Here is a 10,305-nt window from a genome sequence, read left to right as displayed (position 1 = left end):
GGATTTAAAAAGGTCTCAGAACTATTAAAAATTGATTTGGTATATTTAATTTTTCACAAATGCACAAGGCTGTTTCAAAGCATTTGGGGACCCCAGGCAAAAAAGACACCTGTTCTACCTTGTTACTAGCAGTGACTACAAGACAGTTATCTAAAATAAGCATTACTTATATATTTTGTTGCAAGTCTACTTGCTTCTAAAATACACCAATTGAACATGTAGGCTTATTTTATCTGGTGTAAATTATCACTTACTACTCTCTTATTTTTCTTTTCCTCCTCTTTCTTTTTTCCTTTCTTTTCTGGCTTCCTGATAACTGTTCCTCGCGATTGTTGAAGTTTCATATTTTGCCGGTTGCAGGAATGACGAACCTGGCTGGTTGGCTACTGTCAGCAACTAGTGGGAGGGGCCTCATTCAGGAGGATTCTGATAGCAGTGTTGTTGTACTTCCCAGCATTGACTGTCACACAGATTAGTCACACAACACAGTTTGTTGTTGCATTCAGTTCATAACCAGTCCAGGCCCCCAGGCAAGCTCGGGGCCCTAAGCAGTTGATTGTAGGGGTGTGAGATTAAAACGTGACGATATTTCTCGTCAAGCTTTAACCTGTCTCGCGGGGAAAAAATAGTTTAGTGTGGACTTTTTAAGCGGGATCTGGCAACACAGCAGGAGTGCAAGTCTGGGGGGGAGGGGGTGGAGGAGACACGTTAATTGGCTACAGCTAATTGGCTGTTTCTCCTGAGAGAAAATTTATTTGGGGCTTTCATTTGGCGCCCCCTGTAGTGCAGCCCCCCTATGCACTTCAAGCATAGTCTTAATATGACTGGTTATGGTTATGCATAGTTAAATTACAAGAGATTTAGGAGAAAAAAAAAAACACAAACCATAGTGTAACCCAGGTTATAAAAGTCTGAATTATTTAAAAAGTACATTTTACAATTAAGAATAGCTAATTCTTAATAAAAACACAATAAATAAAATAAGTCAATTAAATAAGGAGCTGGGAAAATAATGTAAATAAATACAGACACAAATATTAGAGGAAAATAAACTTTATTTAATCCATAAATATTTATTTTTCATATTTTTGGGAATACTTTGTTGTTTTAGTAGCACGTCACCTTTTGCAGCCAATAGGGTGATCGTATTACGCTGACATGAGTGGGAAATACTGTTGACCCTGACCCAGCACTTCCTTTTGGGTCAAGCAGCCATCAGGAGCAGGTGAATGCTGGAAGAAAGTTGGATACAAGCCAAACTTAGGTGATAGAAACCTTATTATTATCAGTAATAACTCTCATCTACTCTAAAACGCTGAGCTGGTGGAGCCAAGACGCAGTTTGTGGTGAATGAGGAGCTTATTAGCCTGATACACAGAGGTTTTTTTGCATCGGTGAGTTACTTTAATACTTACGGCGCTAGCCGACTATGCTAAGCTAACGACTATGCTAAGCTAACGACTATGATAAGCTAACAATGTATTTTCTATGGAATTCTAGCGATGCCAGCGCTTAAACGAGTCAATATAACTGTTTAAAATTATTTTTGACTCTTATAACTGAAATTAAGCAAGGAGTGGGATCTGTAGAGGTAGAGAGTGCGTATTTATACACTTTTCGGGTATTTTTCAGCCTGTTTAGCCACAGGCTGGGCCGTGTGTGGCCGAGAGAAGTGGGCGCCACAAATTCGCGCGCAGTACAGACCCGCGCTGCAGAAATTTAACCCCTTGTGTGACAAGCGGTGCATTTATCTTTATTTCTCTGTACATAAATCCTAAAATGTTGTAAATGTGTTCAGTTATATTGTGAATATGTGTAGTTAAGTGTGAATTATTGTGTTTAGAGCTGATATCTGTTCATATAGAGCTAAACTTTGATATTGACTGAGTTTTATGACCTATTATAGGTCAGGTTTTTTGACTAGAGTTCGAATTGGATTCCCTCGTTCCTACGTTTGATGGCGAGCCTCCCTGGACTTCGTCCCTGAAAGCTGTTTGCAAGTACTGTGGACAACTCTGATCTGTGAAACCCCTTTTTTCCCTTATTGCTGAACCTTTATTCATCTTCAGAGCGGTAGGAGAAATACTCACCATGCCATAGACTGGACTCTTTGCACATACCCACACTTCAAACTCCAACTCCCACCTGTGAAACAAAAGAAAAAAAAGAACTTTTATATTGTTGTGGTTTTGATATATGTATATTGTGTTATTATTTTAAGTGAACTTAATTCTTGAATTTACAAAATCTAACTAATATTCTTGTTATTTTATTTTGGTATTCTGGTGAAAAAGGGATATTCTGATATTGATACTGAGGTTGATATTGATATTTTGCATATATAAATATATTATTATTATAGATTTTCCTACCCGGGTAGTAGTAATATAAATAGTATCACATACAACAACATCAGGGAAAGATAATATTGCTATTATTCATATTGAATATTCTATATCTTTTGTTTATTATTTTCTTTTATTATAATAGTATTATAATAGTATTCGTACTTACCTTTTCAATAAATGGAGGCTTCCACTAAGCTCCAAATTCCAGAGACGTGGTGCAGTGTTGTTTCTCACGTGGTGTTGTCCTGGGCTCCGTAGACGATCCTGGTGTCTTCTGACCGGCCTATAGTTATCCTTTCTATTGCTCAGTATATTAGTGCTTGATATTAAAATATTGAAAACTAGCTAACACATTACTACTCTGTAGTAATCGTTACAATAGTCTTAATATGACTGGTTGTGGTTTGCACTTATTGTTTGCACTATATAAGACCTAGATAAGTTTAATTTTTAATTTTTTATTCTTATTTCTATTTCTTATAAAATGTGTTTTCTTAAAAATTTTATTTTCAAATCTCGTCTCATTTTCGTGAATCCAGTATCGTGTCTCGTCTCGTCTCGTGATATTAGTGTCTCATCACACCCCTAGTTGATTTGTTTGCTTGCCTTGTTGCAACGGACCTGTTTATACAGTACCTATTCAAAATTCATCACTACTTGCTATACAAAGCATAAAATCAGGAGCTAACAACAAGAAACCTTGATCCCCCTTTAGGTAAAATACAATCAGTGACATGGTCACATGTTCACAGAGAAAAACGCACAGCGAAACGTACAGGAAGGTAAATGACCTCTCCCGTCCAATCACAATACAGCTGGAGGAAGGACATGTGCTGAATCTGTAAGGATGCAGTGGTCTGTTCATCAGGAACAGTGGGAACAGGCAGGAACACACTCATATTTCTCCCTCTGATTACATCAGCTCTGTTCTCTGGACAACCAGAAACAAATGGATTGAAGCTACCAGGGCCATCGATTTCTATCTCTATAAATATACATCTGCCTTATAAATATTTCAAAGCTGCTCAGCCACACAATTTACACCGGACAAGAAAGAAGCGCTAACATCACAGCTGTGTTCACAGAGTTCTCATATAAAACACACCACCTTCTCACTGTTCAGGATTATTCGCAGGCAGGGAGCCAGGAACACAAAGAAACATGCCCAAAGCATTTACTTAGTAAATACAAATGGATTTTTTTTACTATTTTACTTTCTAAGAAACTATTTTTAGTGGAGTTTCACATTGTTTGTCCGGTTGTTACCAGGGCCAGGACAAAGTGAGACAAGTGCTGATTAAAAACACAGATTAATTCTTAACACAGATCCCAAAGGGATTGTGGGATAAGGCAAGAGAGTAGTCAGAGAGGAAAGCACAGTCAGTAACTAAAGATCAACAGAAGAACAATAGGGCTAGACAAAAGAGTAAAGAAGGAGCAGAGAAGAATCTGTAACAATAAGGCAAGAGAACAATAAAAACATGTTGTAACAGAGCTAGAAAACTAGATAATACTCAGCAAAATAGAGTTACTCATCACACAATTTGTCTGTTTTATGTCTGATTGTTTAGCTCAAATACAATAATATAAGATTTATAATGTCCATTTTAATGAATATTGAGGAAGAGCAGAATTCTCAATCTCTCAACATCAAACATGAAACTAAATTCACCTCAGACCTGTTTTAGAGGATTTTGGGGTGAGTTGGCCACGGGTGGTGAGTTTAGGGAGAGACCATGAAATAATTAGCCCTGGGTGTGTTTTTTCTTGTGTGCTTGCCTATGCTGTTTGATTTCTTGTGTGCAGTCCTGAAACTGGCCACCAGGGGAGCTCTTTCTATAAAAGAACCAGGAAAATCCTGACCTAGTAGCTGTTTAGGGCTCCTCCTCTTTCCTGACCTGGAACAATATTCTGTTCGGACTAACCCGGCACCTCCATTTTGTTCCTTTTTGTTTTCTAATTTACAGTTATTTTTTTTGTTTGGGTAAAGTAGGGGGTGAGTGCTGTTTTGTTTAACTACCCTTTCTCCAGTTTCTCCAGTGTATATATATATATATATATATATATATATATAAACACAGTGGCGTGAGAAAGTATTTGGCCCCTTACAGATTTATTTTATTTTATTCGCAAATGGAGAAAACATGGAACACTGATAAATGTTCCTAGAAGTGGGCAGCTGACTAAACCATTCTAAGAGGGCATGGACAGCTCATCCAGGAGGTCACAATATAACCCAGAACAACATTTAAAGAACTGCAGGTTTTGTATGCCACAGTTAAGTTCAGTGTTAATGATTTAATAATAAGAAAGAGATAAATAGTATCCATGGGAGAGTTTAAAAAAAAACCCAGCTGACCAAAAAGAACACAACGGCCTTGTGTAATTGCTTTACATTTGCTCAAAAAGCATCATGACATTGGGTAAATATTTGGACTAGGACTTTGGACTGACGTGACAATAATGAAACTTTTTGGAAGGTGTGTGTGTCCTGTTACATCTGGCGTAAAACTAACACGTTGTCACGTGGTCCCTGTCTGTTCTCGTGTTTCTGTGTTTATTTACCTTTTCTGTGCCTGTCTCTGCTTGTGACTGTGAGTGTGTCTCCCACGTGATCCGTGTTCCTCAGTGTTTCTTGCCCTCACCTGTGTTCATTTGTAACTCCGCCCCTTAGCCCCAGGTGTTTTCTGTTTCCCGTGTGTGTGTTACACTATTTATAGTCCGTGCTCCCTTTCCCTCGTGTCGGTTCTTGTGCTTTGTTAGCCTGTTATGGTTGCGTCTTTGTTCCCCATAATTCTTGTTTTCAGTTTAGTTTCAGTTTATTTGTTTATTTTTGTCTTTTGTTATCTGTGTAATAAATTCACTCGCATTTGCATCCGCTCTCCTCGTCCTTCCTGCCCGCACCCTGACACACGTAATTTCAGAAAAAGAACATCAAACTGAAAAACATAAAACATGGTGGTGGTAGTGTGATGATATGGGGCTGCTTTGCTGCTTCAGGGTCTGGTAATAGACCTGTTGTAATAGATGGAAGCTGTTTACCAGAAAATCCTAAAGAAGAATATCCGGCCATATGTTCGTGACCTCAAGCTCAGGTGTACTTGGGTTCTGCAGCAGGACAATGATCCAAAGCACACAAACAATTCACGTCTGAATGGCTTAAAAAAACAAAATGAAGGTTTTAGAGTAAAAAAGTCTGATTTAGATGCTGTGGATGAAAAGCGAGCCAAAATTCCTTCACAGAGATGTGAATGACTCGTTTCCAGTTATCGTTAAAACTTGACCTCAGTTGTTGCTGCTAAGGGTGACACAACCAGCATGCTCAGTTTAGAAATAAACTCGTGCTGCCTTCGAACAAGCTGCTTAATTGCTTTGTGTCCTCCACTGACTTGCAGGTAACTAAAAACACTACTTTAAACACTCTAGTTTACAGAAATAGTAATAAAAATGGCTAGGAGAGCGTTTGGTTAAGTGTTTTGAGGTGTTTTGTTGTTTAAAAAACGTTTAGTTTTGCCTGTAATCTAATCTTTGGTTCTGGGGTGACTAATCACTAAGCTGAGGGTGCCATCTTACCTAACAATGAGAGAGTCCATACACATGCTTTTCATGAGTATTTCTGAATGTTTTGTTCATGTAAAATAGCCAACTTTGTACATATTACAGAGTCATGCTTTGTTAAACAGCACTTTTGTTCTGAAACTAGAGCTAGTGACACCATATCGGTGCAGTTTTCTAGTATTCTGAGGTATGGTATCCACCATTTTGTGAGTTTCTGAGTACTATGCATAAGTGAGTTATGAGTATCCACGCAAATGCATTTCGTCTGTGTTTTGGAGTTAAAAAATGGTTGTTTCTGATCAATCGAAGCCTTATTAGTGCAGTTCATAAAGTTAAAATGTACTACAGTGCAACTTCAATTTTTTCTGTGAGTGTAAGCAGTAATACTGGCAGTATTAAGCTACCTTGGCTGCCTCGAGTATATGTGTTTGTTGAGATGTTGGTGTAAATGTTGTATGTGTAGCTGTGTAATGGGGAAAATGTAATGTTGAGAAAATGTGTGATAGTATAAGCTAATATTTGAATATCATATATATATATATATATATATATATATATATATATATATATATATATATATATTTAGATTTACATATACATATATTTTACATATACTCTGAAATGCATATTCGCATTTTACTGTCATGTTATTGGAGATACTATGAAACTAGCTAAACTTGTATATGTTGACAAAGAAACCAAATATAATAAGTATTCTGTATTTTACATATTTACAACATATTTACAATGGGAAGTATATACAGGGTAAATTACAACAAGAATGTGCATGTGTATTTTTATATGAACAAATTATATTTTATACCTTGCTATTATATATGAAAAAAAAACTAAATAATAATTATTGAAGTGATGAAATGAATGAAAGAAATGTTGAGTTTAGAAATAAACTTGTGCTGCCTTCGAATAAGCTGCTTAATTGCTTTGTGTCCTCCACTGACTTGCAGACTTGCAGATCCAGTTATTTCTCAGGATACACAGTGCTGATGGGTCTGTGTATCCCTTGCTGCTGGCCCAGAAACCCCTAGACCTGGCGCCGGCAACATATGTGTAGATCAATAAATATTACCCGTATCAATCTAAATTTATAATCATTTATTGTTCCTGATAACTAATTATCCTCCCTCTGTTTAACGTTAAAATTCAGTTCTGCCGGTTTGTGGATCAGCTGAGCTTGTAGTTTACCGGCTCTGAATGGACCGCTGTGCCACTGATCTCAGCAGGGCGGCAGTAAGTACCCACTGCAGTCATTAATCATCGCGGTGCTCCGGCTCGGCCGGGCTCCGGCTTGTCATTCACAGTCCAATATGGGAGATGTCCTGTCTCTCTTAATGAATTAATGCAGGTTAATGAGCGCATGAATATCTGACCTGCAGATGGTTCCTGTTCAGAAGAGACCATCTGCTGGATTACAGAGCCAGTCTGAGACCATATGAGCCTGGGCAAGTTCATGTCCTGATTTAATAGGATGTACGATACACAGAGCAGCCACAGTATTTATGAGCAGAAAGAGATAAATAAACATAAATGTGGAATTTTTGGATAAGAATGATGAGAATGTGCCTAGCCCACACTTTAAACCCACAATGTGTTTGAACTCAAATGAATGAAGTCTGTTTTACTTGAATTACGTATTTTTAAACATAACTCAGCTATTCTGAATTATGTGAACATTTGTGGCTTGCAAAACTATTCATACCCCTACATTTAGTCACCTGTTAGGCTACAGACTGAACTCAGACGATTGCGGTAAAAAGTACAGGGGTTGGATAATGAAACTGTAACACCTGGTTTTAGACGACAGTAATTTATTGTGGCGACGGACAGCTCTGGTGGAAACAGGAGAGTTGAGGTGCACATTGAATTCTGCTGTCATGTTTATGTTTTATGGATACAATCCAGGTTAGCACCCGAACATTCCTTTCAGACAGCTTCCTCTTGTGTTCACAGTTAATCCTGTTGGATGTGATTTGTCCTTCTTGGTGGTATGCTGACATTACCCTGGATACCGTGGCCCTTAGAGAAATTCATTATCCAGAAACAGTCCAAACAACCAGAAAACACAGTAACACAAGAAAAAAGGATCAGTAGATGGAAATACAGTCAAAAAGATAATACTTGGTATGTCGCTGGATAAAGAGTGGCAATTACTAACTAAAGAGTGTACAAATTACTAACAGCTAAAATCAAAGCTAAAGATGACGAGCATGAGAAGGTGCAGCCATAGGCTGAGTCCGAACGTGTGATGATGTCAGATGCATGCTGGGGATTGTAGTTCTAAAGAGGTGCATGTCCATTGAAGGGAAGGGGAAAGACAGTTTTAGAGTTAGGAACTACAGTGTCTGTATCAGGTGTGACACACCTTATAATCACAAACTTTTAAAGATGTATTTTATTGAAATTTTAAGTGATAGACCAACTTAAAGTAGCACATAATAAACTAAGTGTGATATGCAAGTAAGTAGTAGAGCCACCTTTTACTGCAATTACATTTGCAAGTCTTTTGTGGTTTGTCTCTATCAACTTTGCGCATCTTAGAAACTGAGATTTGTGCTTATTCTTCTTTACAAAACAGCTCAAGCTCAGCCAAGTTGGATGGAGAGTGTTGGTGAACAGCAATTTTCACATCTTGCCACAGAAGCTCAATGGGATTTAAGACTGGGCCATTCAAACACATGACATTTCCACTAACCCATTTCCACTGTAGCTCTGGCTGTATGTTTAGGGTCATTGTCTTGCCGGAAGGTGAATCTCCTTCTCAGTCTCAAGTCTTTCGCAGCATCCAACAGGTTTTCTTTCAGGATTGTCCTGTATTTATCTCCATCAATTCTGACCAGCTTTCCTGTCCCTGCTGAAGAAAAGCATCCCCACAGCATGATGCTGCCACCACCATGTTTCATGATGGTGTTTTCAGGCTGATGAGCAGTGTTACTTTGCTGGCACACATAGTGCTTTGCATTTAGCCCAAAATGTTCTACTTTGGTCTCATCTGACCACAGAACCTTCTTCTACATCAGGGGTATTTAATTAGAATTCAGTTTGGTCCAGTTAGAGAAAATTTCATCAGGCTAAGGTCCGGACCTTATAACTTGTGTTATAATTTAGTGCTTTATTCTGTTTACTGAAAAAGCCTATATTAGTTCTGTTAGTGTTTTATCAACAACTGAAAGACAAAACAAATTACACATACTAGAATATTTCAACTTTATTTATTGTTTTAAATAGGCCTGTCACAATAATTACATCATCAACCTATCATAAAATAAATGGAAACACCCTCAATAATTTAACATATTGAGTCTAATAATGTAAATCTCTATGTTCACTTTGTTTTAAAATGATATATTTATTCTATTAGATTTTATTTATATTAGATTTAGGCCTACCTGTCATGATAATAATTACATGGATGATAAATCGTACAATACATGGAAAAATGTTTGCTGAACTTGGCCAGAATATCAGCTTTTGTTTTTAAAAAAAGCAGTAGTTTTATTTTATTTAATATTATTAAAGTATCAGACTTTATTATGTTGTGGGTAAAACTGATGGGGGGAGTTGCCAATGCTTTTTGTCCCCTGGGGGCTGCCTTAGTTTTGAGGTAGGGTTGTTTTGGGAGTCGAGAGAGCGCGCCTGCGAGCGAGAGAGTCTTTTTTTTTCTTGCTGAGGAGTTCTGATCAGGTGGAGTAAAGTGGAATATTTTGCACTATTGTCTCTGTTGCTTCTCTTTAATTTCTCCAAGTAACACCGCTCGGTTACATTACTGTATGTTTTATAAATGTAGTATTTTAATTTCTTTTTCTGGTGCGCACCATCTGTATTAGCTTTTCTCGCTTTATTCTCCCACTTCTCACCGCCTGCTTCTCCTGTGTGGCTCGGCGCGCTCGCATCTGCACAGATCTGATTGGCAGAGGAGAGCGTTTTTGCTGATCTTACAGCACACGTGATTGGTCTGTAAGTTTACGGCGCTGTAAAGCACGTAAACCATAAACACAATAAAAGTTCCGCCGCTTTAAATTACAGAATTCACAAATGTCAGAATTAAATCCTTTTCAGTAGTTTATCGGTTTGGGTCCGGATTGGACAACGTCTGGGTCCGGACCCGGACCGCGGTCCGCCTATTAGTGACCCCTGTTCTACATGTTTGCTTTGTCCCTCAATCTATTTGCATAATGGGCTACCTTAGGTAAATTTGAAGATCATATATTAAAAGTAACTGCCTGGCCTCTGTGTTGTAGGCTGTAAGAACATGATGGTAACTCTGTGTTGGCTGTGTGCTCTATACACTCTAGAGCAGGGGTATTCAAGAAAACTGTGAGGAGGTCCAGTTCAAATAAATTTCCTCAAGCAAAAGTCCACAACATCGTCTATTTGCAGTATG

At 38.0% G+C, this 10,305-nt stretch overlaps 1 long non-coding RNA gene across 1 annotated transcript; it reads left to right on the top strand.

Moving 5' to 3' along the window:
• The first annotated feature begins 1,213 nt into the window (after positions 1–1,213).
• Positions 1,214–2,555, top strand: LOC125782669 (uncharacterized). The gene is made up of 2 exons (XR_007425414.1): positions 1,214–1,394; positions 1,907–2,555. It is a non-coding gene; the product is annotated as an uncharacterized LOC125782669 (long non-coding RNA).
• Positions 2,556–10,305: the final 7,750 nt, after the last annotated feature.

The sequence above is a fragment of the Astyanax mexicanus genome, chromosome 18 (assembly GCF_023375975.1).
Source record: "Astyanax mexicanus isolate ESR-SI-001 chromosome 18, AstMex3_surface, whole genome shotgun sequence".
NCBI lineage: Eukaryota > Metazoa > Chordata > Actinopteri > Characiformes > Acestrorhamphidae > Astyanax > Astyanax mexicanus.
The sequence above is the reverse complement of the archived record's forward strand: the minus strand, read 5'-3'. Positions and strand labels throughout refer to the sequence as shown.